The sequence below is a fragment of the Lissotriton vulgaris genome, chromosome 7, assembly GCF_964263255.1.
Source record: "Lissotriton vulgaris chromosome 7, aLisVul1.2, whole genome shotgun sequence".
Taxonomy (NCBI): Eukaryota; Metazoa; Chordata; class Amphibia; order Caudata; family Salamandridae; genus Lissotriton; species Lissotriton vulgaris.
Window position 1 is genome coordinate 1566048221 of NC_141695.1, and position 26960 is coordinate 1566075180.

The 26960-nt window shown below is 44.7% G+C and overlaps 1 protein-coding gene across 1 annotated transcript in view; it reads right to left on the reverse strand.

The window, feature by feature from the left end:
• The window catches only part of PTPN1 (protein tyrosine phosphatase non-receptor type 1), a 451311-nt gene that overhangs the window by 147209 nt on the left and 277142 nt on the right, over nucleotides 1–26960 (reverse strand). The gene's annotated exons all lie outside the window — the stretch shown is intronic.

Below are 26960 nucleotides of genomic sequence, written 5' to 3' on the forward strand. Positions count from 1 at the left end.
CACGTCGCCAACAGAGTCTAGAAATGTGGAGGGTGGGCCTGGGGGGCGATATATAAGGACTCCAGAAAATACAAGAGAGTCATGAATTGCTAGAGAGAAAGCTAATGTGGGGACTTTCTAACATCCAGGTCTCCTGCAGGAGTATGATATTGTATGTTTCTATGAATGAGTGCCATATTGGATCCACCAAATTTATATTTAGCCCTGCGATATTCCAAGCGATGATTGATAGGTCTTAACAATTATTGAGCTTTCTATAACAGCAAGATCCATTCCTCAGAGTTTCCACAATCAAATTTACCTTTGTAGCTTGTCCTATAACAGGTAATATGCCGGAAGGAATTGTTTGGTTCGCCGCCATACGCCTGTCTACATTGATGTTTACCTCTCCTGTGCAACCAGATGTCTATCACTTTTATACCCTTTAATTCTCACCTCTGGGCTGAGGTTGGGAGAGGCTCGTACTCCCCCATGAACTTGTCACTCCCAGTTGTTGGTCAATCTACCCCCTCCAACCCCATGAGAGAGGAAAATCTATTGGAGGTCGGGATGTTGAACATAGGTGGCCTAATGGGACGGGAGGTGGGATTTCCATATCTCCATGGGTTACCCACTAGAGCAGGGGTCCCCAAACCGGTCCTGGAGGGCCGGATCCATGCCAGATTTTTTGGATATCCCCATTGAGATACATGTAGTAATTTTAAAAATCTGGCATGGATCCGGCCCTCCAGGACCGGTTTGGAGACCCCTGCACTAGAGTTATCGGGTAAAAGTAACTCAAAGTTCTGGCGGTTATACCTCCCTCGTAGCCCTCACAGTACCATTCACAAATGTGATTTGTTACTCTACAATCCCGGAAGTTTACTATGATTATATCTTCAGTGACGTCCTTTGGTCTCCTTCCTACCCACCCCGTCCTTCTAACATTTGATTTCACCGTCCAGGTGTGGAGGTAGTGGTCTATTTACTCTTAGCCAATGCATGGCTTTATTCTTGAGGGTCTGGTAGCTCTCAAATTTCCCTACTGGTAGTGGAGGCAACCCTGTTTAATACAATAACAAGGTGTTCTGCCTCTGGTGGAAGATCAATGCAAATAACGGGCCCCATGGTCTTCTTGTCCTTATTGGGAGACCTCTGCTTTATATCCTCACTTTCCATGTCATTTATATTAGGAGGCCTATTTTCTGCTATTTCCTTTGGTCCAGGAATTTCCTGCACCATATTCGAATTCTGCATGCTGGATGTATTGTCTTGGTCTTTTAGGTTTGGCTTACTACTAGTTTTATTAATGGGTAAAGAGGATGCCATTCTCACCTCAGGGACAATCGTGGGTAGTTGGCTAGATAACAACTCTTTGAGGGAGTTAGAATTGGCAATTCCAATGTCGGTAATGGTCCCCATTTGCTCATAGATACGCTTGATTCTCTCCACTATAGGCAACAGCATAGATTTGAACAAATGTTCAATGTTATTCAATCTTTGATCAAGGATTATTATCAGATTCTCTTGATCATTCCCACTAGAAGCTGAGCCTATGCTTTTCTTTGGAGTGTTGGTGGACTTACAAATTTTGGCCCTGCTTCCCCTATGCTTCACGCCCCCCCTCTTTCTTTTTTTGGAAATACCCACTGCTGAGGGTTTATCGATTGGGGATTTCTTGGAAGTGACATTTCTAGGGGATTCTAACAATGGATCTTCTGATAAAGTTTCCAGTAGTGAATCTAAGGTAGTATCAGAGATAATGGGGTCCCTGTGGATCGCAAGTCAGACTGGGGGATCTTGTAACAGCAGTGGGATATCTGTATCTATCAATTGATTGTTGGTAGTGCGTGTTGGAGTTTGCTAGATTTAAATCCCCCAGGGACGAACGTTTGTTTTGCCATTCAGTAGATATTCGTCTCTCAGTTAAAACTATTTATTTTCCCAGTACTGAGACTGCCCTAGTAATAAAGGCGTCCAGTGTCCCTTTAACAGACCCTCCTATGATGATTTCCGACCCAGACTCGGGATACTAATCATATTTTGTGCACTATATGTAACACAATAAGCAATAGAAGTGAAATAAAACCAATTGGTGCGTAAAACCTTACTAGAATGTCCAAGAGTTCAGTGAGTCAAAGGGGCTGGCCCTGCCCGGCCCCATACAGTCCCGGACAGCCACAGACGGCCCGCCCTCTGCCCGGGCTCAGGCCGGCGACCGCCTGCGTGTTTCCCGCGACGCGGGAGGAGCAACGTTCTTTTCCAGCGCCTTCTGGGCACGTCAGTGGGCGGGATCGTGCCGTGGAGGTTCCTGGGGGTTATGGTCCCCCCGCTCAGCGGCCGCGATGTTCCTAGCGGCGGGGGGGGGGGGGGGGAGGGGGGGGCGTCAAATAAGAAGGTGGATGCAGGTAAAGTTTAGCAAAAACAACAAGTGATGGACCGAATGTGGATCAATGTCACACATTCCCCCAGTCAAAAGATCTGGGCCCAAATCCATCATTTTTTTGCACTCCACACCACCCTGGGTTAGACAATGGCGATATGCAAATCAGCTCTGACCCTGTTGCCCCATGGGAACAGTCCAGTCCGAACTACAAAAGCCATGTCCTTCCCAGAACAGAATCAAGCATCCGAGGACCGGACCGGTTTCGAGGTAACACCTCTCATCAGCCCGGCTAGCTTGACTCCAAGTGGTGTGGAGTGCCTGGGACCCACGTCTGGGCATCCCCAGCGCACTTAGGGCGGCAATTGCAAAAACAACAAGTGATGGACCGAATGTGGATCAATGTCACACATTCCCCCAGTCAAAAGATCTGGGCCCAAATCCATCGTTTTTTTGCACTCCACACCACCCTGGGTTAGACAATGGCGATATGCAAATCAGCTCTGACCCTGTTGCCCCATGGGAACAGTCCAGTCCGAACTACAGTCCGCACCTGCAACGTTATTTACCTAATTGTGTGCCCTTGCCAGAAAGTGTACATAGGACAGACCAGCCAAAAGGTAAAAATCCGTATTGGACAACACAGGAGCCGCATTCGGTGCGGTACTCTAAATGCACCCCTGGTGGAACATTTTGCAGCTCAAAAACACTCTGACAATGAATTGAAATGGACTGTCTTGAAAGTACTGAGACTCCCTCCGAGAGGCGGCAACATGGGACAATTACTGAATAAAGAAGAGCTGAAGTCCATCATACAGTTCAACTCCATTCAGGATGGCCTCAACAGAACTGAAGACTGGACAAGCCTAATATAAGCTGTTCATTTGTGCCCCCTTTCGCTGCATGAGCTTACAAAATAATTGTCTGTCCCTAAAATGTAACAATTTCGAAATGTCAGTTGGCTCGAATTTGCATGTTTTTAACTAAATCAGCTCGAGATCATGTGCATTGTGAAACGCTTTGTGGCACCTTCACCTTCACTCTTTCTGCGCCTCACCATTCCAAAATGGCGCCCATACTAGCACAACTCACTCTTGAGTCGTTCGTTCGCCACCACTCTGACGGTTCATGCAGGGCACCTCAGCTTGTTTCTCACCGAACAGCTGGTGCCCCTTGTACTGCGTACCACGCACAGGCACTTTCACTGGTCATCCTAAATATTATAAATAAATACTATGGCTCGGACAATCCACCACTCCAAGATGGCGTCCAACCTCGGCACTACCGCCGATTCCCAATTAGTCCGTCCTCAGTGTCCACCACTATCCCGACACAGCATATCAGGCGTCTCTGAATGCAGACGCTTAGCATCCGGCCACTGTGCTACCTAGACGGGATCCCATCGAGGCCCCTCTACGAGTAATTTAAGGTAAGCCCTTGGAAGATCCCTGGCGCCCCTTTGGGAATCAAATGAGTCCGGTATAGCTCGCCATATACTTCATGTGCGCCCGTGGCATTTTTATTTCAGACTCGCACGGAAAAGGCCCGTATCATCGAGCGCCTTATGTGGAACAGATCCCCGGTCACGGTAAATTTCTGCCTGCACAAATCACCAATTGTTGCTTTCTGCCCCTCACTCCCCACCATCAACCAATGTGCTTTTGTTCACAGGCTACTACTTCCAAACTGAAGTCCCGCATCGAGCCCACGCTCAATACTAGGCTCCATCGGTAATGTTTGGTTTTTGCTCACTGCACTTTAGTCACCACCCTGATACCACTGTAACAATTGTAACTCTAGATTTTAATGCCTCCCCTTTAGGTCACAATCAACTCGACCTGTTTTGGCAGGCTTTTATCTTCATTTCGATTCCACTGAATCGTCACCCGGTAATTATGGGTTTCCAATTCGAATTTTTCTAAATGCTACTCATCTGCCATACGCTAATATTGACCTTAATAACTCCATACAGGCATCAACTGTAAACCGGAACTGTTTGACATTGAAGCCTTGTTCAACCACGACTGGCCCACCTAGCACAGCTCGTGGTAATTACCCATTCATACTGGGTCCCCTAATTCACCCCAGGCATCAATCACTACGATAACTCTTCACCCAACACTATATTCCCCGCCACTAAGCACCAATGCCACAAAATGAACGCGGTAAGCCTTTTCTCGCACCCCAAACACGAGCACAGTGCGATCCGTGCCCTTTGGATACAACTGCATGTGCACATGTTGCATTTTGCATGACAAAACTGGTTGTTGACGAGCACTTTAGCCTTTTAGCACTCATTCTGTAAATTATTGGTACAGAAACTTTTCTTTTCTTTCTCTTTCTGTTTATACCCTACAGGCTCACTTGACAAATCAGGCAAAGTCAAACTCTAGTCCTGAAGATGATCCCACTGTATTATTGGAGATAGGGATCGAAACGTTCGTCGACTGTTTTGCAGTACTGCTTGTTGTATGACTTAACTTTCTCGGCAGTTACTGTGGGTCTGTGCTTATTCAAGAATTTCTTGCATTGTATTATAAGCCACCCTGTTCTCCTTGTTTGCCTGTGAATTCTTTGTCTTTTTCTTTGTATTGTTTTCCCTTGACTTGGTACAGGCTTGTGCCCAGTTATTTATGTGCGAATTGTTTTCGCTTTATTCTACCTATTCTTACTATTTTGGAAATAAATACTTCTAGGTCCGGCTGGACACTGAAGAAAAAACACAGCCTTTATTTTTAGCCTGTGAAAATCAATCCTCTAGATATCTTAAAAAGCTAGGACCTTTGTAACATAAAAATAACTATAATTTCACAGCCTGCACTACATGCCTACTTAAACAACACTGCAGTTGCAGGCGGCGAAATACCCACAAGGAAGGTGGAAAGCAAAGAAGGGGAATGCACCCTTTAAAAAACAAAAAGCGGCAATCAGTTTGGGCATACACAGGCATCGAGAGTAAATTGATCTTGGTCTGTGGTGAAATGCCTGCAAATCAACATTTTATACATACTTATTAAGATAGGTGTTGAAGGGATCATCTTGAATGTGTTGTTGACATTCCAATCCAATGCACTTGTTAAAAGCTCAACCACTTGTTCTTAGAAAATATTTTTATGTTACATAAAATAACCTCTAGAACGCGACAGCCGTCTACGTCTGCAGTTCTAACTACCTTGGATAGTCCAACCCCACACGGCCTGCAACTAAGAATCAGTCTAATGTTTTGGGCTTTATAAGTTTTTTAATAAGCTAGTTTCATGGATTTGCCATCCCTTGAGTGAAACAAAATGACATTTTCTAATATTCTTGAGATGCCTTCTATTCAGGCAAATATGAAATCTCGTTCTATTCTTTGGCTGAAACATTTTTGCTGCTTGTATTTTAGTTTTTTACCATCAGGACCGTAACCATACGCTTAAAGCTTTCTTTATTTACCTCCTAATATATGCACATGTAATTCTTTTATCTTTTTTCTATGAATTTGAGGTTTGCATGATTCAACCTTCACTAGCACATTTGTAGATTAACTTCAATCGTATTTCGTGTGACAATTTCACCACTGCACACTGTACGTGCGTGTTCTGTACAGCAAATGCTACGGGGGGGCGGAGATGGGCACTAAAATTACAGTACCCTGGAAGCAGGTATAGAGGCAGAGGATGCGTCACCAGGGAAAGGACAGATAATTTCTACTTCCAGCCCAACCAACTGACACCACAACCTAGAAGGTAGGAAAGTGTCACAGAATTACAGACAACGAACAAGGAGGCTCGGATAGTTCTCTAGGCAGCCCATGACAGACATTCAGGGGCCATCCGGGGTAAGGGAACCCGGGAAGTAACTCTTGAGAACGAATTATCAGGCGTAAAGGAGCTGCTGGGGAAGATCCAAGGCTTGGTGAAAATAAAATGTTTTAACACCTAAAACACCTTTGTTTTTCTCGATAAGTGACTTCCAAAACTTGACTCAATATTTCAGATGGGACCTTAATAGCAAAATATAAAGACTGTTACAATCTCCATTTTCTGCTGGCTATGCATGCAAAACAAACACTCCTCTTGCTCTCAACCAAGACGTTCACAACTGATTTAGCCACATTTGATGTATCCATGTTTAATAACCCTCAGATCACCCTTCTGTCTGGTGGATTCCTTTCAGACTTTTTTGCCTAGTCTGTACCTATCCACGTGATATTACTGCCTCTATTACAAGCTTTTGCACTTTTCTGCCATGAACAACAAGCAGCCCCTCCTACTATTTAAGCTCATCTAGGTCCAACCTTTTTTCCCTAGTACCTCTGGGCTATCAATCTACATTTGTGGCTATATACGCAAGGATACCTAAAAACGTATTTGCCAAATCCATCATGAACACAGTAAACATTATTAGAGGCCAAGCACATACAAATTTGGCATGTATCATGTAGCCAGCTTTAAACCTAGCTTTACAACCTGCCCCAGGACTATTCACATTAATTGCAAGTTGTACTTGTCCAGAGAGTGGCACATGAATGAGAACACTTTCAGATCTTTTAGTAACATTTTATGTGCAGAATTAGTTCTTATGGCGTAGAAATAGAATTACATGTGTATATAGCACTCTCCTGATTTATTGTTCGTGTTATCTTTTGTGACAACTGGCCAATTTGTGACAACTGGCCAATTCAAGAGGAAGGTATCAGATCTCTGAAGAAGATGGAGCCTCTAAAGAAGGTCACGTTTTTTGCTAGGTAGTTTGGAGCTCCAAAGTGAAGGTCTATGCGCACAAAAGGCATCGAAGGGTGATAAGGATTGAAAAATAGGGAAATACCATGAAATTTCAGCTATCATCTGGCATGCAACGGGAAAAACAATTTTCAAAGCTGCCAGGTTTAACTCCAAAAGAGAGGAGCATTATCATAATCTACTCTAACCCAGTGAAATCAAGGACTGTACCTAAATTGTACAGTCAGATTAGTACACCACAATTTACAAATACAACTACTTAGATAAAGCATTAAAGTTTACACAAACTTACAGACCAAGAAAGGCCAGCCAAGACGGTTAAACAAGCGTTGGCAAAGCCAACAGGTCTGGCATTGGCTGCCAGCCTTTTCCCAAATCTTATCTTGTGATGATTTTTGCAAAAACGTTATTATTTGGGAAGCTGCCGGGACCTCATTAAATCTATTTTTTTTAAATCACTAAAGGCAAGTGCTTTTCCAGTCCGAAAAACGTACACATTAACATGGAACACCAAGCACTGAAGGGACCTACAATGTGTGTGGATGTGCTCCTTGTGAAAGGGCACCAAGATGTGACTCAGTAACTCATAGTGAAGTCGGTCAATGACTGGTGATTGGCTAACATTGCCCTTTGATGCATGCTAGAATGGGAGGAAGAAAAATGTGAATGACACAATCACAGACTAATAGATGACGTTTGGCTGAAAACCCCTATAAGTAACTATGTTATACACACCTTTACTAAAAATCAAAATGTATTGGCCAACACAGACTTTAAAAAGCAAGACAAAATAGGAAGGATTGAGCGAGGTAAAAAGGGAAGGAATATAGAAAGACTTACAGGAATAAACAAAGTGATGTGTTCTTGGTAGACAAGCCATTAGTAAATTGTGTCCTCTCTCTAGATTAATACATTTGCTTTTAGTGCACCGACTCAAGGAAACAAATACATCTGGAGGCAGTTGCTATTCTTGAAATACGATTTTCTAATGATTGATTTTCCATAAATGTCCACATTTTCAACACATGATTATGAACCACTGCAAAACCTGGAGCTCTGATGACGTTTTGAATGAAGGAACACCCACCGCCAATTCGACTCTATGAAACACTTTCTTCCAACACTTTTTTTTGTGTCTAATGTTTTAAACAGAACCTATGGCTTAAATCAATATTTTATTTTCAAATACTCAACAACTGCTGACATACTCTAGGAAAATTGGTATATTCCACGGCATCGAGTACATTTTAAAAATCAGTCACTCGGTGTGGTTCAGCTGATATTTTTTGCTTGGTGGCTTGTCTTCGATACCTGGTCTTCCACAATCCTGCTAACATAAGATTATGTTAATTTTATTTAAATTTTCACAAACTTATTCAACACGGTCACCTATTTTATTGACTTGTGCAACTACAGTCACACTATATTAAATGGCTATTTTTCATAAAGGAAAAGCTAAATACAATCAAAGATACGATAATTCACCTAGCGGAAATGCTGAATTGACATTTATCTTGGTCTGCAAAAAGCCTAACATTGTCACTTCCCCCACACTGCTACCCTCCATCGTTTCAGGCAAAGAACACTTGATATATAATACAAGCATTTACAATGCAATAGGTCTCGCAGCATTAAAGTTTGAGTTACTGGCATTGTAAATGATAATGCTTTGCATACATTTTTTTTTTAAATTTGCAATTGGTATATAAACATTGTTTGTGAATGGTTAGCTGGTGTGGTGGTGTCCCCGAGTGACGCGGTGGTGTCCCTGAGTGACGCGGTGGTGTCCCGGAGTGACGTGGTGGTACCCCTGAGTGGTGTCTGTGAGTGACATACATGGTGATGTCCCTGAGTGACGTGGTGGTACCCCTGAGCGGTGTCTGAGTGATGTGGTGGTGTCCCTGAGTGATGTGGTGGTGTTCCTGAGTGATGTGGTGTGTGAGGGTGTGAGGGGTGTGAGGCTGTAAGGGCGAGTGAGGGTGAGGGGGTGTGAAGGGGTGTGAGGGTGACTGGGTGAGGGTGACTGGGTGGGGAGGGGGAGACATGCGCTGTTTTAACCTAGCCAATACATCGCCGCAAAGAGTGCCCACCCCACACTTAAATGTAAGTAAAAGTTCTAGGCATCGAGTGAAAAATTGGTCTAGCTTTTTTTTTTTCATTTCATTTTTACTGGTAGCATATTTGCTTTGGTTAAATGCGGACCCAGGGGCTATTTTAAGATGTTCTTATATGCATATGAGTCGTTTGAATGTGGTGCAGCATAGGTAGTACATTATATGATCATCGTTGGTAGCCATGGGATAAGCATGTGGCCAGCCAAAGGGTAATGCTGTCAGATTTCCTTTACCCTAATAATAATTCAGTGCAATGCCCATTTAGCAAAATAAGAGGTGAAATAACTAGATGGTAGTACTGTCTCCACTAATGTCTGAAAGTACTAATGCATGCATGACATGGCAAACTAAACCTATTCTGTGGTATGAATACATTAATCTTTATTGTTTTAGCTCTCGACCATGACCTATTGGCTTTGCAAATGCTTCTTTTAAATGTGAGTGGGTTTAGGGATTAATGGGGAACACTGTTCTGGTAAGGCTTACATACAATACCCAAATGCAGTTTGGGATATACATGTGGATAGTATATGAAGTATTTCCATTGTCCTCAATAGGTGATTTATGCCAATCATGGCCATACACACCGCATGCTTCCAAAAAAGATGCCCTTCCAGTCCTGCTGTTGTCCTCGAAGTACTGTGACTACTGTGGTCCATTTTATGGCAACCAGGGATTAGTAAACTATTGTGGTGTGTGGACGAAGCTACTGTAATATGTTTGCCAGGGAGTTCTGTCTAAGTAAATTCTAAGCCCACACACAAGATAGTTGAAAGATTTTTTTCAAAAACACTATGACGCACACTGCATTGACCATGTTATAGCACTTTTTTGTTAACTTTAAGCCATGCTGTACAGGAAGCGCCTCTATGTAACAAGTCTAAAATACACTAACAAAACCGACAGATTCCACAGACGTGAAAACCTATTGGCTTTGGCAGTGCTTGTTTCTTAAAGAAAATGGGACTGGATATAAATAAGAAAATTTTCTTTTTTCGGCTTGTTTAAGAGTTACAGTAGTCCTCTGAACCACTACCTACTCCCCAACAAACTTTTACATTCACAATTGCAAAAATGTTAAGACCCCAACTCAGGAATCTGTAACTTTTCAAAGATGTGCAGCTGGATTTCGGTTGAAAAGCAATGATACATTTTTATAAGGAATCGCTATTTAGAATGGATGCCATAAACACGTCTCTTCTGATCACGGATTTGTTACTTTTTTTAAGCCCATTTTGCAATATAAACAACCTCTTACCGAATCACAATAAAAAAGCCATTTAGTAGTCACAAACTGTCATTTTGCGAATCCCAAACTTTGGAACACCAAAATGACTTTGCACATCAAACCCGAATATCTGTTTATTATGTAGCAGCCTAGCTTACGCTGTGTGTAACTCAATATTAAAATAATGACCTGCATATTTACAGTGCTTTCAGTCTCAGGCTGAGGATTTCGTAGCGCTACAAATAGATGACACTATACCCCGCCGCACCAACCAGGATCAGTTGTATGACTGTCTCGTCCTATATACAGACATCGGCAGTGACAGCATTAACCCAATGATCTCTTGTGGAATAAAATCACACATTTCCCACAGATTTCTTCCACTTGCATTTATATTTAATTTATGAAGCTGAAAGGCTGACATGATAGTTGTAGCATATTTTGTCCTTTTGAGACACATTCCTGACCCAGTCCCCGTTGCACTCAGTTTCCCTTCTTGTTTTAAGCAGTGAATACTTTTGGGTGGGGGGGGCGAGGAGGGGCACTGAGGCCCCCTGGTCTCTGCTGCCCGAGCACACAATAGCTGAAGAGCCGTGTGCGTCGTTGCAGCTGCCAGGGATGCGAGGGTTGGGGGGACTCTAGTCCTTTTGGCCCAGTGGGTGTTGTGCACTTTAGGAACACGTTCATCCCACAACATACCTTGAGCCAGGAGGACGGCCATCAGCATTCCCGCCAAGGCCACTTTCCACAAAACCTGCGTGCGCTTTCCCTCGTCCATTCCCGCGCTTCCCTTCTTGTTCATCTGCCAAGGAAAACAGATAACTTCAGAGTGGAGCCGGGACCAGGTGTGGGGAGGCTTGAGTCCTGTGCCAGCCCGCTGGGTACGTCGGGTCTCTTCACTTGTCTGCCTGAGTCTGAACTGCACATGGGATGAGTTCAGGAGCGATTCCCACCACCCTTCACCCTCCCGTCCCCCACACACACGTCACTGTTTCCACATGGAGTGCCGGGCACAGCCCTGCCAGTCCCTAGCCAGCCCCTCTGCCAGTCCTGCTATGTTGCGAAATTCTGTTCTGGATGATTGATCTAGACACAGCTTCTTAAAAATAATTCCTCGGGCAAGAACCTGATTAACAAGGAAGTAGCGAAAAGCGATAAAAAAAAAAAAAACTTACCAGCCGCGCGGCTGTCTACAGACAAGGAATTAGTGAAAAGCGAAAACGAAACTTACCATCCGCGCGGCTGTCTAACTAATATGGGCTAGAACGTGCTTTGCACGCTTCTAGCCTAGACCTAAAAACTGAAGTCCCCGAAGCCCACTTACCGCTGGTGCTGTGGTGCGCGTGACGAAAACTACCATCGGGCGGGACTTCCGTTTCCTGCTGGAAGCTCGCGCCCACGGAGTGGCTGGCCAGGAGAGGAGCATTCAGGAGAGAAGCAGTGGTGACGCGGGGCTCCCATGCCCGATGGAGAGCCCCGTGGTGGCGGCTGAAGTCCGGAGTTGCGCCGATTAGGTGAGTGGGGCTTAGTTGTAGCGGGGGGGGGGTGTCTGTGCGCTCGTGTGTGTGTGCGCGCTCTTGTGTGTGTGCGGCGGAGGGGTGGTGTGTGTCTGTATGTGTGCGCTCGTGTGTATGCGTGCATGTGCACTAGTGTGTGTGCGTGCATGCGTATAGGTCTCTGCGTGTGTGCCTGTGTGTGTGCGCGCGTCTCTGTGTGGGTGTGTGTGTGTGTCTAGCCTGCCGGAATCGGAGCGCGTGGTTGTGTGCGCCACCCGCTCCGATCCCATTCTGGCAGATGCGCGCGGCCAGGTTTGGTCTCCTGGAAAGCGAAGCCAGTAACAATAGGTCTCTGGCGAGATTGCGCTTTCGCGCGGTTAACGCCACGAGACCTAAAAAAGTGCATGGTTTCCGTAGCTGAAATGCTTGTAAACATGGGTGATCTTGTAAATGATAAACAGAAGTGGCAGGCTAGGGGACACAAGAAAGCGATGTACCCGTAGTGTAGCATAAATAAATCTTTGCCACAAAATGGCCTATGCACGACAGACTGAAATGCTTAAAACAAGAGGAAACCTCAAAATAAAGAGAGACCGACTAGGCGAAAGCAGCAACTGGGCCACTCGTTCGCGTGACATTGCTAATTGGAATGTGGACAGACTGTGTGCGCTCTTGTTGATCCCCTTGTGTGTCCGCAGTGTATAAGGCTTTGTGGAGATGGAAAGAAACAGTTACTCACCTGTAACTGAAGTCCTGCATTGTTAATATTCTCAAAAGATTAACCTGCTTAAATATTTACCAGTCAGGTTTAGAATCCCCAAGTAAAATACTAAAGAAGCAGTATGGTCCCGCACACATTTAACACAGCCGTGAGCATTGCTGTTTAGTAGTTCATTCACCTCTATATAACAACTGCACTGGAGCCAATGAGGTTTATATATTATGACCTCCACTTTCAATCGCAGTCAACATGGTTCAAATCTCAAATGCGTAACCAATCAAGGCACAAAAGAGTTAAATGTGTGAATCAATGAAAGATACAAATGCTGGGGAAGAACAAGTTATTTACACTTGTTAACTCTCTTTCTTGTGGATACTCACTCTGACGCATTTACACTGGTGCCCACGAAGCAGCCTGGTAAATATGTAAAACGGACACCCACTCATGCCAGTCCTGACATGGCAGCCTGTGCCATGATGGAATGGGCCCATAGGCCTTCTGGTAGTTGGTGGTTGTTTCTTACAGTCCATTGTAGATTTTGTTGCATAACAACTAACCCAATGATTATGCAGTCACGTGAGTGAACAGCGGAGAACCAAGATATACCGCTACTTTGGACAACTTCACACGTGCAAAGGGTTTTTTTATCTTGGGACATACACATCGCCTGTATACCCAGGTTATGCAGGACAAGTGATCCTTCCCTAAGTGATTTATGACATTAGATATAAAGGAAACTGGACGGATCACAAATTTCCTTCTCCCCCAGAATTGATTTATGAACTAACGGTCATACTGCAAGAAATCCATTTAAACAGGCAAGAGCACATCAAATTATAATCAAGAGGTGAGGGAGGAGGGACCAATATGGTATGCAAGCGTTACCGTGTCGGTGCAATGGTTCCTGATATGGACTGCAGCAACAGTTTCCTTTAGGTTGGCGAACTCATTCTAAGATTCCAATGGGAGCTACATCGGTATAGTGGGAGAGTTGAACCAGGAACCGATAGTCCTATTGATTACATATGCCCCCAACTCTGACACTTCAGACAAGGAAATAAAGATTATGTTAGCTCTTTATGCTGACATAGGGCACTATGGATGGGTGACTGGAACTGAAAATTAGACAGACCCCTAGACCAGTCTCAGACATCTCTGAACCAGCTAAGTAAATCTTCCACAGCATTAAAGGAATCCATGCAGGCGATGGAGCTGATTGAGGTCTGGCAAGCCAAACACAGGGAGAAGAGGGGCTTACTCTTTCTCTCCTCAACACAATATATTCTCACAAATCCATTTCTCATTGGTACACACAGAGCATATGATAGACGTGGGTACAGTTGAATACTTGGACAGCACTCTCTCAGACCACGCCCCACTCATTGCTGAAATCTCTAGCAGAGCCTTTGCCTGGGGCAGACCTCAGTGGTGTTTACTCGCTGGTGCACTGCAGGACCCTCCCTACAGGGAGGACGTAAAGGGCAGCCACACCAAAATACTTCCACACTAACATGGATTCAGTTTCATCGGGATTATTGTGGGAGGCATGCAAGACGGCAATATGAGAGAAATGAAAGAGAATTAACGTACGGGTCAGAAAATCACTCCTAGGCACGACAGAACATCATGAGGCGTAAATTAAAATCTTAGAAAAATTGCAGAGGGCAACATGGACTGGGCAGAAAGGGACGACAAATTTAAATGGTGAGAGCAAGCCAGGGAACTATTAACTAAATAGGACTGCAAAATATACAATGAGCACAATCATGAGCAAGGGTACAAGTCAGGGTGACTGTAGTGATACGCAACAGTGAAGGCCAAGCAGTCACAGAACAGGAGGCAATCATCCATAGATTCCAGGAATTTTATGCACTGCTCTATGACAATCAGTCAGAGGGAGATCGGAATGACACAAGGCACTTAGTGGAGGAAGTTAGCTTGCCCCAATTGACACGAATTGAGGGAGACGCTAGAAGTCCCATTAGTTGAGGACGATATTAAATAGGCAACTAAAAGTATGGGCACCGGGAAGACAGATTCCCAACAGAATTCTACCAGGAATATGTGGAGATGATAGTCGGACACTGTTAAATATGTATACTGAGGCAGTAGTGAAAGGGAAGCTCCCATACATGTGGCTCAATGCAGGACTGTGGCCCTATCGAAGTCTGGGAGGGACCCATTAGGCCACTTTGATGAATAATATGGATGTTAAAATTCTTAGGAAAATCTTAGAGATGTGACTGGCGAAGCCAGCACAGACCCTGGTGAATCTAGAAAGGCAGGATTTGTGGGCGGACGAACAACCACAACCAACACGTGCAAAGCATTGTTAGCCATTGAACATGTTGTACAAACCAAAGAAAATTGTACAATGGCAAGCCTAGATGCCCATAAAGCATTTGACAGTTAACTGGGCCATCATGGGACAAAGGGGGAGGGTTTCTTGAAGGGAGCTCTTTTTCTGTACAAGGTGCAGGACGGCGCAGGGAAAGGTACGCAATATGCTAACAGATAGATGGCACATCCGAGGGGGAACTAGGCAGGGAAGCCCTCTGGCCTCACTGATTTATGCATTTACAACTGAATGCCTGGCGCAACGGGTGCGCAGTTGACATTAACGGGATGGAATATCCCTGGGAGGTACACACAGTATAATCAGACTATACGCAGATGACATCCTCTTGATGATACAGGATCCCCAGGAGACATGGCACAGCACAGAATGCACATTAACAGAGGTGTGCCGACTATCCAGTTACCAACTGAATGTAGAATAAATCCATTATGTACCCTATGAATGGAGTGAGAAGGATGCATCTGAGACATCAGAGTGGCAGATGGGGGGACTTCAAGCCCCAAAATCTTTAGCACCAGGTGGCGCCCAATCACGACAGGCCTTGGGAGGAAAGCCCATGCACTATAAAGCGCCATAGTTTCTCCCAAAGTGTGGGACATCGGAGTGGCAGTTGGGGTACTTTAAGCCCCAAAATCCTTAGCACTAAGTGGAGCCCGACCACGCAAGGCCAGAGGAAGGAGCCCTCACGCGCTATAAAACACCATAATATCTTCCAAAGCGCAGGAGATTAGAGTAGCAGTTGGGAGGAAGGCTTCAAGCCCCGAAATCCTTAGTGCCAGGGTCACCAACCACGAGAGGCAGAGGGGAGGAGCTCCTACACACTATAAAGTGCCACTGTTTCATCCGCAGCGCGGGACTTCAGTGGCAATTAAGGTGACTTCAAGCCCAAAAATCCTTAGTGTCAGGAAGTGGGGAGGAGCCCCCAAGCACTATAATGTGCCATTGTTTCTCCTGGGCCTAGGGAGGGCCCGTCTTGCGCCCAGAGCCAAGAGGCTGGGCAACACTTCTAAGGCTTAGTACAAGGTTCTGTCTGCACTACAAGGGATACTGCATTGCGCCCTGGTGATTTGTATATTTCTTTTGTTATATTATTGTATTCTTACTTGTTTTATTTATTGCGTTGGCTTGAGAGGGAAGTGCTGGGTCTTTCTTTTAGCTTTTACAGTGCAACTGTTCCTAATAACTGGTTGAGGTAATTTTTTAGTGTTCGTTTGGTGGGGAGGTGTGCTGTCCTACTTTTGGGATATATCTAGTTTAAGAATGGGTAAAAGCCCAGGAGGGAGTAGCTGCTCCTCCAGAGCCAAAAAAACTCCAAAAACAGCAGGGGTAAATGTTATTGACATGATAGATAAGTTGTTGCTAAAATGTGAAGAGAGCCTTAATCCCACTTCCCCTCTACTTTCTAAAGCCACACCCCGTTTCGTCATCCATAAACCAAAATAACAAGCATTTGCAATTCAATAGGTCTCCCATTAGGAAAGTGTGAGCTATTGGTATTGTAAATGACAATTTTTTTAAATATGTGTTTATTTATTTATCAAGTTTTATATAGCGCGAACTTGATCCCTAAGGATATCAGAGCGCTTCACAATTTGAGGCAATTAAATAACTTCCCACCCCATTCCCCTATAAACCCACATCCCACTATGGAACTAAAAATGCAAAATTACAACAAAAGAATTTTATTTAAAAAAAAAAATACTAAAATGTTTACACAGATAATAAAAACAAAAACAAATCTTTGTATGAGAGGTTTACTGTGTTGTGAAGGTCAACCGTTCTTTGATTTGAGTCCCGCAAATGAAGAGATGAAAATGGTTTTATTGTAGAAACAGTGTGAAGGATGTTGCCATTGCTAGAAAAGTAAGTGAGAATAAACATACACTCAGGATATACAGAAGTGGTTTGTTAGGTTTTCTTTCTGCTAGGCATTATTCATACCTTTTGTCCAGGGTCACTAGACTTATGCAGCTGGGGTACACCAAATTATGTAGGAGGGTTGACTAAATTATGTGGCAAAATAAGACATTACTACATGCAATGTGGCACCTTTTGTGAAAGTTCAGGCTTTGAAAATATATAAATTAATAGCATTGTTATCCACAAAGCCAATAGCTTACACTTTCCTAATGCGAGTCCTATTGGCTATGGCAATGCTTGTTGGTAGCAAGCAAGGACAGTGCTGTTGTGGTGCCGAGTGATGATGTGGTGGCCTCCCCGAGTGAGGTGGTGGCCTCCCCGAGTGAGGTGGTGGCCTCCCTGGGGGTGAGGGGTGTGAGGGTGAGGGGTGTGAGGGTGAGGGTGAGGGGGGTGAGGGGTGTGAGGGTGAGGGGGGTGAGGGGTGTGAGGGGTGTGAGGGGTGTGAGGGTGAGGGGTGTGACAGTGTGTGAGGGTGTGTGAGGGTGAGTGACGGTGTGTGAGGGTGAGTGACGGTGTGTGAGAGTGAGTGACGGTGTGTGAGAGTGAGTGACGGTGTGTGAGGGTGAGTGACGGTGTGTGAGGGTGAGTGACGGTGTGTGAGGGTGAGTGACGGTGTGTGAGGGTGAGTGACGGTGTGTGAGGGTGAGTGACGGTGTGTGAGGGTGAGTTGTGTGAGGGTGAGTGACGGTGTGTGAGGGTGAGTGACGGTGTGTGACGGTGTGTGAGGGTGGGGGAGGGTGGGGGAGGGTGGGGGAGGGTGGGGGAGGGTGAGGGTGACGGGGGTGAGGGTGACGGTGTGTGTGGGTGACGGTGTGTGTGGGTGACGGTGTGTGTGGGGGAGGGTGTGTGTGGGGGAGGGTGTGTGAGGGGGAGGGTGTGTGAGGGGGAGGGTGTGTGAGGGGGAGGGTGTGTGAGGGGGAGGATGTGTGAGGGGGAGGATGTGTGAGGGGGAGAATGTGTGAGGGGGAGAATGTGTGAGGGGGAGGATGTGTGAGGGGGAGGGTGGGGGAGGGTGGGGGAGGGTGGGGGGGGGGGGTGAGGGTGAGGGTCCGAAGTAAATGGTGGCAGGGCAGACATAAGACAGAGAGAAGAGACTGCGTGGTGGCTGCGTTTGTCAGTGTCAGAATCAGAAGGGGTAGAGTCAGCACAGTCTGCGAGGGATCAACATGTCTAGAGGCAAAGCATAGCGGATGTAGCATTGCAGCTAGCAAGTCAGGTGTTTTCAAGCAGAGTGTCCCTAGAGAGATGGCAACACAGCAACAGCATTTGAGGAGGAAGGCTCCTGTAAACAAGTACAGTAGGCTTTCACTTTCGTCCAGAAACAAGCTCTCAGCATTGCTGGGGGGGGGGGGGGATGGGGGGGGGGTGAGAGCGGGAGCCCATTCCTTTGAAATCTGATGCGGGGGAGCGGCAGCCTTTGGAGTCTGATGCAGAGGCACAGACAAATGGTGGTGTGTTATGTGGCTGGTGATGGTGTGCACACGCATAGATCACATGAACTGTATGCGATCCACAGCAGTTTTGGTAGACTTTTCTTTTCCGCTTACTATAATCTTGCAGGAGCAATGAGCAAGCGCATTGGCTCAGGCGAGACCTAAAAAAGCATATACCACAAATGTTTGATAAAACAACGACTCGTGCCACTACACTGACATCCACTGGAAACATACATATGTCTCCGGTGGGTCACCCCAGTCTCTGGGGCACAGCCAATCGAACAAGCAAACGTAGTTATAGAATGTCAAAATAGGTATTCCTCCATGTGAAGTTTGAAGTTTATTGGTGCATGGATGAAGTGCCAAATGAGGAGAGGGGCATGAGCATGATGAGTGGGGATAGCTCCGGGATACGGAGGATGCTTGAATGTTTAATGAGTACAATTTGCGAGTTGAGGGAGAAAGTCTGCACCCTCAGAAAAATAAGTTGTACGTCTAGAAACCAGGGCTGGCACAGCACTATCTCAGAACCATGCAAGACATGAGCGGAGACACTTGGGGGGGTGGACCCAGTGAAAGGTTACATCGGGAGTCCCTAGTTATTGATAATAGGGAGCCCAATCCCTTGATCCCTACTGCGCATAACGCTCCAATCCCTCCCCCCTCCCCCAACTCTGATTACTCCCAAAAAAAATCCCGTTTGAAGTAATAGAAGGGAGGGGTGAAACAATCCCAGTAGGGAACTGGACTGGGGGTCTGATGTCCAGAGATGGCATAACTCTGAGAGATAGCAACTACAACATCCCCAACTCTTGCTTATCAGGGGGTGGTTCATAAAGAGATCTACTCCGGAAGTCCGGAAAACACAAACACAGCCATTTATATAACCGAGGTTCCAAAAATGGAAAGCAGCACAAGGGTAGATTAAGACTCCCTAATAAAGTCATCTTTTGCATATGGGAGGTTAGGCACGGTTATACTATCATCAGAAAATACATAGTTAGAGCTGAGAGGACTGATTCTGGAGGGGGTCCTTGCGACATGGAGAAGGTAGCGTTTAAAGACAGAGCTGGTAGAGGGTTTATTGGCGAACAAACATGTAATGTGTAGACCTCAAGGAGTCACCCTAGTCCAACCCATCGGGGTAAACGATATCGCTACTGAATAACAGAGTAACACAGAATCAAGGGAGCCTAATGGAATTGTATGACAGGGAGCACAGAATCGGTCTAGTTTCAGTTGGAGAAGATTGGCCCGGAGAAGGAATCGTTGAACCAGAAGCCTGGGGTTTTAACTATGTCCACAGACCTACTCAAAGAAAATCTGGTACCTCGAATGGATCTAGTAAGGGAATCCCTGCCCCAAGGATAGATGATCGGTGGACATACTCCAGAGGCTATCTAGAGCATACCATCCGATGGGGTTACTGATCTTAAGGGATACAGATAGGTCTTCTGAAATCTCTTTAGGCCAGATGAAATATTTGTCCTGGAATGTTGCAGGGATTAGCAATAAGCTCCTAGAAGCAGACTGGGGTCAGTTTATAGATACACATGATATTTGCCTTTTTCACGCCCTACTCCTATTTTCCCAAAAGGGTAGACCTACTGGGGACTTATCAATCTGAGTCAAAACTTTACTTTAATGCACAATTAGACGTCTCCCCATCAATTTGTTAGAAGTATTTGCAATTAGTCAAGTGTTTTAGTCAGGTATGCCCTTGAAATCTTTAATGTAAATAATCGAGTGGAAACTGGCACTGCAGAGTCATTGCTAATTGATATCCTTGAGAATACTCTTCTACAAACACCCAGGAACAGCTGGGGACCTAAATAATACTTTTGAACCCATGTCAATAATGCCCCCATGATTTGCTCCTGGACAAATTGACATATCCCTTAGACCAAACTCCCTACCCTGAAATGGCCCCTGAGAGCAGTGCATGTGTTGGCCCATATGCTCAATTGGGACCTGCGTGCAGCCAATGATAGAACTATTTTAGATAGGAATGGGAAGCCAACATTTATTAGACCAGGGCACTCGAGTCAAATTGATTATTTTCTAATTGACCTAAACCTTTTGGCCTACTATGATGGATATAGAAGTAGGGGTCAGGATGGAAAGAGGCTATAATGCCTTGTGTAAGGCACTAGTGGGCAGCTTGGCAGAGAAACCCCCGATCATAGCTATCAGACATTGAAATAATAGGATAGAATAATAGAAATAATGGCAAAGCCACAAGGTGGGACTGGGTTGTCAAACACCCCCAAGCCTTGGAATCTGTCCTCACAAAGGTAAAAGTGACTTTAGATGACCTAAATGCCTTTGCTCTAGAATGATCCTAGAATATCTACATTGCATAAAATTCACAAAGAGCTTAATTTCCAAATCAGGAAATTCTTATCCCAGGACACTAGGGCTCCCAGTAGTAAAACCAGGGAGGTGGTTTGGTATACTAAAGAATGTAGGATAGCAAAGTCAGAACTATTAGCAGCAGCAAAATCAAAATGTAGATTTGAATTGGTGAGATGTAGAACCCTCTATAATAGAGAATTGACCAAAGCCAAGGGGGCCAAAGCCAACTCAAGGATAACAAATGTTTATATAAATTAGCTTCAGTCTGTGCCAAAGGACCAAAGGGAGATCTGGAATTTTGCGTCCAACTCCAGGAATGCGTTTCTCACTTTAGTAGTTTATATCATATAGAATAGGCATGAGTGAGCTAAGGACCTCCCCTGAACTAATTGTCAAAGGAGATGCATTAAGAGTAAAACAGTTATAATTGGGAGGCAGTCCTATTGCAAACATGGGAAGCTCACCAGACCAACAGCCTAACATGCAAGTTTTTGAACCACAAGTGTGCACCAAGGTTCGAACAATACATAGACAGAATGTACCCATTCCAGTCTAAATGTTTATATGTGCAATATGGATGCAAGTAACTCCCTTTGAGAACACACACTTCAAAATGGTCTAATGCATCCTCTCACTCCGAGTCTTGCCCACGTTGTCCCAATGTAGAGGAATCGGAGATCCACTTCATGTTGTGTTGCCTTCTATATAGGAATGTGCAAAAATAAATGGTTGTTAGCTGCATGTAAACTTATGGGAGTGAGGCACTACTGGGTAGCTGTGAGACTCTTTAAGAGTGATACTAGAGAACTGTTAGCCTACACGGTCTCCCGGTTCTTGTACAGTGCCTGGATACAAAGAAAGAAGGCCCTAGCTAATCGCAAAAAATGTTAGATAAATTGAAAAAGTCAGCCCTAGCAGCATACTTAGGAAATGTTTTTATATATTTGTATGATTCTTTTTAGATTGCTATTTGCACATGTCCTCTTACAGAATTATAAGAATGTTCCCCTGATTGTTAGTTGCACCAGAGGATATGTTCTTATCATAGAGAGTGATTGGTATTGCTCGATCCAAGGCCAGCAGCTATTAGTAAGCGATTTGGTTATTAAGGGTAGCAGCTGCAACTCCATCTTATAGCACTTTATAGTAATCACTAAATTGCATCTTAACCAATTGTTATGCTTGGCCAAAAATGTAAGCAGATACTCTAATGTCTTTAGATTCATTTTTAGCATATTTTTTATAGTATGGTAACTGAACTATGATGTACTGTATATTACACAAACTATTAATGTATTTGAATGTTTGTCGTTTTAACCTGGATGTGTATAATAGGCTATGCTCGATAAAAAAAAGATATATATACATATACATATAGTAGATTATATTCCTCTAGCATAGATCTGGGGCAGGAGAGAGAGGATTCCCTGCTAGTAGCAGAGTCGAATCCCACAGGTAGATTAGAATTCGACTTAAGTGAAACTATCAAAGCTATTAAAGCTGCTTTACGTTTTGCTGATGACACCATATTACTTTTGAAGTCTCCTGGAGGTTTACAGCAGCTGTTAAACAAGCTTAATGACTTCTGTGTTGAGGGAGGCCTAGAGCTGAACAGGTTAAAAACTACATTTATCCTATTCCATTCTACATTCTATAAAAAAAAGAAAGAAAAGTAGGATGTGTGAGGGAAATAACCCAATTGACCAGGTATCCTCTTTTGACTACCTAGAAGGAAGACTTATGCCGAATTGAATTTGGGTTTTCTAAATACAAAAGACTCACCCGCTACTAATCCACCATACTGTGATCATGGGCAAGATCCAAAGACAAACAACATCTAAGAAGGTGGCATCTGCACTTGAGATGTATAATATTAAGGCCCTAGTGACCACCTTGTATGAATCAGACATTTTTGGGTGGGGGGTGCGAACACTCCGATCTTGTCAACAGTTAAAAATAAGTTTATTAGATGCCGCCTGGGTCTCTGTTAGCACACCAATGATCCCAATGTGTGCAGATTTATCACAAAGGGGTATATCTCAGAAAACAGAGTGTAGACATGTGAGCTTCGGGTATCGTCTATGGACTTCCCAAGCCTTAGGACCATACCGGGTGGGTTTTATAGATCTTTTGTCTTCGACATGGGTAAGGAAAAATATGCTGTTGATCTGTATTAAATCATTATTGGGGAACCTGGGGCCGGAGAAATTTTAGTTTTTTGACTTAGAAATGTGTGCCACCTCGAAAGCAGGACTAAAAGAAATTTGTTGGGAGTATGTAGCTGATCAAACAGTTACCCAGTGAAAAGGAACATTATCATTGGAATTTGTAGATGTTAAACCATGTTTTTATACAAACCCACAATTGACCAAAGTATTCCTCTTCTTGCATGTAAATTGAATATCCAGTTCAGATACAAGACCCTCCCAACAAAGTGTTTCTGTAGCAAATGGAATTTGGACCATCCTGGAGGTGATCGCTGCCCTGCTTGTGGGAGGGTGCATGAATCCTTAACTCTTATCCTCATCTTTTAATCGCACTCAGAGAGTAAAATGGATAGTTCCATTATGTAGGAACTTGGGAACTAGACAGCACATGGAGGCTTTTAGGATCTTAAGTACGGACTCCTCTAGAGTGGTGGTCTACTTTATGGACATATTTCAGATGTCAGTATGGATTAGACGACGCAGGTGCACCTAAGGAAGTGAGTTGCTGTTTTCAACAAGTACCTAACATAGTTGGCCCTGTGGTCTTTTGTACCAAAAAATATTCAGAGATCATAATGTATAGAGGCAATTGTTGGGTTAAGCCTTGTTAACCTGCAGTCCTGTGGAGCCATTGGATATTCACTCGTCTCATCATTTCAGAGCATATTACTTGAAATAGGTTTGAACTGTAATTGCATTGTAATAATTAGTGTATACTTGCACTTTTAAAACAAAGAGTTGTGCTCTTAAAAACATATGTATTGCTGTGAAATATTGAAAGTGCTTTGCTCCTTAAACTGGAAACCCCCACATAGCATATTTGTTAATACTCCAATTGCACTTTCTAACTAATGTACCTTTTACCTGGTCTAAAATAAGTCATGTTGATCTTGTTAGTGTTGACGGAATTGTCCACTACTATGATTATGCACTTTAAATCATTGTCTAATATTTAACAAGGCCTTTTACTTCTCTCCTGTTGCTCACTTTGTGTTGATTTAAAAGGAATTTCTGTAAAGGAATAACCAGTTCCCACGTCCCAGATATTACTGTTGCAACACTCTCTCCCTTTGGGACAGGGTAACAGTACATAGTGAATTCTGGCAAGGTTTTTACAAGAAAAGAAAAAATAATTTCCATATATTTTTTTTAATGGTTTTCGAACATTGAAGTGGTTTGTCTGAATGAAGGTATGCAATGTATGTTCTGATGTCCTGAAGTATGGTCATGGAATAGCCCCTGTGTACCAGAAGTGCCTATGCAAGAACATCTATTGTCAAAGTTGTGCAAGGTCATTAATGGTTTCAAATATTTATATGTATTTCACAATTGACTTATGTATGCTCAACCTTTATGATCTTGATGATCGAAATAATGTTATTTTGATGATGTGTCTTCTATACCACTGCATACCATTACCAACCCTTTCAGATACCAGAGGATATGCAAAGCAAAGAACCAAACAGGAGAGATCCATGAAAATGATGTGGAAGCAATGCTGCATAAGGGTGTGGCCAACAAACTCTTGGCTGCCATTTCCGATGTCTCTGATGGGAAGAATATACTTAAGCAAGAGGATAGTTCACCCCAGGGTGCTGTATGAGTTTGCACATATTTCCATGTTGAATACAGAGAAGTGTTTTGGGAACTGGATGACTTAATGCAGCTATTGTACTTTGGGAACAGTAAAGCCAGGACAGTGCTAGACAGAAGAGGATTACCTTAGGAGAGAGGGGGGCGAGGGGGGGCGATGAAATAAAACTTTAGGAAATATTACTAAGCAACACAACTGCAGCATGTAGTCCTCTGGTTCAACAAGGAGATCCAGTGGATGTAAGGCTGGAGACGATAATAGAACCCAGATTATTGGTTATTTTATTTATTTATTTTATTTGGAATTTTATATAACGCGTAGTTACCCTCGGGCATCCCAGCGCTTGTCCAGGCAGCAACAAAAAACCACAGAGCCAGATCAGTCACATCAGATCGGGAATAGATGTGTCTTCAGAAGCTTCCGAAAACGAAGAGTGCAAGTCTCTAAACGCATTCTCAGCGGAAGCGCATTCCAAAGATTGGCTGCGTGAACCGAAAATCTTCTACCACCAGTACGGGCCTTATTAACCCTAGGAACCTGAAGCAGATGTTTCTGGTCAGAGCGCAAAGCTCTGTTCGTTTTATAGGGCACCACTAACTTCCTTAGGATAGGGGGTCCCTTCCCCTGGAGGATTGTATGTGCTGTGCAGAGAGCTTTAAATTTAACCCTCTCCCGCACTGGAAGCCAGTGCAGTGTCTTCAAGGCGGGTTTAGCTGACTGCCTCCTTGGCACATTCGTCAGCATCCTAGCCGCAGCGTTTTGGACCCGCTGAAGCTTCCTAAATGTTGCTTCAGGGGCGCCAAGGAAAATAGCGTTGCAGTAATCGAGCCTTGAAATGATCAGCCCCTGAATGAGTAGCTTCCTCGATGTCAAAGGGAGAAGAGGCAAAACTTTACGGGCTGAACGGAGGAGCCCGAAACAAACCCCTGCCGTTTTCTTAGCCTGGGTCTTGAAGGAAAGGTCTTGCTCCATCCAAACCCCAAAGCTCTTGATCTCCTGCTTAGGGCTGGGGAGCTTGCCCAGGCAACTGGGCCAGATGGTCGAAGGGAGTGAGGGAGTCTTGTGCCCTAGCAACATTATTTCGGTCTTAGAACCGTTTAATGTAAGCGCCGATTCGCACCTCCTGGTGTGTACTTTGGCCATACATAGGCGCAGCGAATCCGGGTTCTTCACCAATTGGGACAGTGCAACCACCAGCTGAGTATCATCAGCATAGCTGACGATTTTTATCCCAAATGGGGCAACCACACCCTCCAGGGGGGCCATATAAACATTACACAATGTGGGGATTAACGAAGAGCCCTGTGGTACACCACACTGGAGGGGGATAGATGTTGACCGTTCGCTGCCTTCCCAGACCTGATAAGTACGGCCACACAGGAATGACCGAAGCCACTGCAGCGCCACTCCTGCCACCCCCACATTGGACAGCCGTTGGATCAACACTTGATAGTTTACAGTGTCAAAAGCCGCACTGAGGTCCAGGAGGATCACTGCCACTGACCCTCCTGAATCCAAAATGCTCCTGGCTTCCTCAACGACTGCGATTAGGGCGGTGTCTGTGCCCTGCCCTGGCCGAAAGCCCGTTTGTGACTCTCGTAACAGACCGTTGGATTCCAGAAAGTCTGACAGTCGGTGATTAACCAGTCTTTCTGCGATCTTACCAAGACCCGGCAACAGAGAGATAGGCCTGAAGTTTGCCAAATCCGATGAATCCAGATTAGGTTTCTTCAGGAGAGCCTTTAAAACTGCTCTTTTCCAGCTCGGCGGCACCACACCCTGGGCAAGGGATGTATTAATCAGGTTCGTAACAGGGGCCGCAATAACAGATGCCACCTGTTTCAGAAACCTCACTGGGGCCGGATCCCCAGGAGAACCACTCTTCATAGATCTCAGCTCCTTCAAGACTTCTGCCACAGGTATTGGACCAAAAGTGTCCAATAGGACACTATCTCCTCCTACCTGACTGCCTGTGTCTGCGCAACCAGAGGCAGCGCGCTTATGATGTTCTCTATTTTTAAGTGGAAATACTCCGCCAACTCCCTACACTTCTCAGCTGGGTTATCCTGAATCAACGGGGGCTCAGGAATTTTGAGGAGCTCCTTCACCACTTTAAAAGTCTCTCTAGAGGAGTTGGAGGAGCTTTTTATTCTTTCCTCGAAAAATTGGGCCTTAGCACTGTGAAGGGCGTTTTTATATGCTCTAATTGCTGCTCGGTATTCATCCCGACTGGTCACCCCCCAATCCTTCCTCCAAGCCCTCTCCAACCTCTTACATCGTTTCCTAAGGATTCGCAGTTCCAGTGAATACCATGGGCAGACCCCATCCTCTTTCCCCTCTTTGCCACTCTATTTTTCGGGAGGATGGCATCCAAGGAATTGGTCACCCACAGCTCAAAATCTGCATCAGCCGTTACCGGGTCCGAGGCTAGGGGAGGGCACGAA